This window comes from Berghia stephanieae, chromosome 7 (genome assembly GCF_034508935.2).
Source record: "Berghia stephanieae isolate SIO BIC M18660-M18661 chromosome 7, UCSD_Bste_1.3, whole genome shotgun sequence".
Lineage (NCBI taxonomy): Eukaryota > Metazoa > Mollusca > Gastropoda > Nudibranchia > Aeolidiidae > Berghia > Berghia stephanieae.
In genome coordinates, this window is record NC_088366.1 from 373,443 (window position 1) to 375,942 (window position 2,500).

General features: G+C 46.2%; 1 protein-coding gene across 3 annotated transcripts in view; it reads right to left on the reverse strand.

Moving 5' to 3' along the window:
• Positions 1 to 2,500, reverse strand: part of LOC144976310 (GTP-binding protein RAD-like) — a 116,611-nt gene that overhangs the window by 54,760 nt on the left and 59,351 nt on the right. The window lies entirely within an intron of this gene.

Consider the following 2,500-nt stretch of genomic DNA (forward strand, 5'->3'; position numbering starts at 1 on the left):
ATTGCCATCCGGAAGTATAACGGATCAACACACAAAACTATGTGTAACCATGAACTGTTATAGTCTGGTGAATAAAGTTAAGTGAGAATTACTCATAAACGTGGATGGCAAAAAACATCCACGTTTATGAGTACTTCTCACTAAAACTGTATTAACCTGACTATAAACGTTTAAGGTTACACAAGAGTTTCGTGTGTTGGTCTGTTATACTTCCGGATGGCAATATTGTGAGTTTCTTGGCCAGGCGCATATCATCTATACACGATTTAACGTCTCTCTATTTCTTTTTACTTTTCCAATCGCCTCATGCGGCCATGTGGTCCAGGGTTCGAGCCTCATGCGGCCATGTGGTCCAGGGTTCGAGCCTCATGCGGCCATGTGGTTCAGGGTTCGAGCCTCATGCGGCCATGTGGTCCAGGGTTCGAGCCTCATGCCGCCATGTGGTCCAGGGTTCGAGCCTCATGCGGCCATGTGGTCCAGGGTTCGAGCCTCATGCGGCCATGTGGCCTTGTGGTACCACACTCGCTTTCGGTCCAGGGTTCGAGCCGCATGCGGCCATGTGGTCTTGTGGTACCACACTCGCTTTCGGTCCAGGGTTCGAGCCTCACTCGACGCATAGTTGAGTCCTTGGAAAAGGCTCTTTACTCGCATTCTCTCACCTTGCTCACGTGTACAATGAGTACCTAGCCGTTAACAGCGTTGTCTGTCGGAAAAAGTGTAATATCCCCTTTGATTACAGTTAGTGGATATATATATATATATAGGCTCAACTTTACGGTCGACATCAATCACAACTTTTGACTCTAAACAACTTGACGTCTATCAATTTCTTTTTACTTTTCCATTCGCCTCATAAGAAAACGAAATAGGTTATTTATCTGGGACAAAAGTGTGTTTTGAGAATGAGCCGGTTATCAGACCCACAGACTCTATGATCAGACCTGCCAAGAAGTGCACGTTGGATTGAGAGACCACCCAAATGGCGGTCGAAAAACAATAACAAAGAGATGTGACGTCAGAACATCAAAAAATAGCACGAGAAGGTCATGTTTCGTACCAAGGGGTCACAGGTTGAAGTGAGTTTGTACTCAGAAATTCCAAGCTTGAATGTAGCACCTTCAGAGACAGCTGGTTATCTCGGACATGTCAATAAATACACCATAGAGAGTGAGTAAGTTGGATGGTAGTGGAGAGGGGTGGGGGTTGTTTCGGGAGTGGGGGGGGGGTGGAGTGTTTGTGTGTGCGTGGAGGGGAGAGGTGAATGTGGGTATGTGTGTGTGTGGGTGGAGGGGGGGGGGGGAGGAGGAATACGTGTGTGTGTGTGTGTGTATGGGGGGGGGGAACTCGTGGGGGGGGGGGGAGGGAAGCAGGGAGGGGGCTGAGGATCGGAGTGTATGTGTGTGCGCGAAGGGGGGAGTTGAGTGTGGCGGAAAGGGGGGTATGTGTGTTTGGGGGGAGGGAGGGGGCGAGGGAAGGACTGTGAGTGTGGGGGGGGGGGAGAGTGGAGTGGAAGCCTGGCCGGAGGGGGGGGGGGTGGTAGGGAATGAGATGGGTTTCTAGACAAATATCGGACGGACAGTAGTTGAACCAGAATTGACCTTAGGTCATCCGATACTTGGACAGGGGTGATGTTGAGATGTGTCTATACGTCCGTCCCTGCCTATCGGTACGTACGCACAAGTATCTTACAGGAGAAAAGTCGTGACGTCACACATCCTTGTCTTCCGGTTCCAAACTCCTTGGACGTATGTATGTAACCAGGCCTTGGAAGGACTAATAATAATAAATAGGAAACAAACCGAATCATAAGATGACAAAACTATTTTAGTGGCAGGACGTATAGGCAGATTCTTTCAGATTACGGGACGTCAAAAGGTGTTCACCCCAACATCACACCGTTATGAGTTGACTGGTCACTATTAGAGTTTTGTGGATATTGCGCTATATTAAATGCTCTAGCTTATAACATGCTCACGTTTATTTTACTTTAGTGATGAGAAATGATGGAAAGAAAGATTCTCCCAAAATCTCAATTCTAGAAGCCTCTATTCTCTATTTCTCATTTATAGCATCTTTTTTTTCATCATTTCTCATCACGAAAGTAAAAATAAGCATTTTATAAAATAGAGCATTTATATAGCGTATTATCCAAAAAATGTTTACAAAGGGTCCCAAGCTAACAGCAACAAAGGGTGTAGAACGAGTCATGGCACCTGTTACGCGATATTATTTTTTTTTCCGACAGAATTAACGCTCTTAACGGGCAGGTACTCATTTCACACATGAGTATGGGAAGAGATTGTGATTAAAGAGCCTTTTCCAAGGACTCAACTATGCGCCGCTGAGAGCGGGACTCAAACACAGGACATTCCGATTGGAAGTCGAGTGTAAAGCCCCTTAGAGTCTAGACGGTATCGCCCCACAAATATCGAACTGAAATCAATAAGTGGGACATTAGTAACATTACAGATGGAAATGGGAAAATATTCATTGGAGAAAA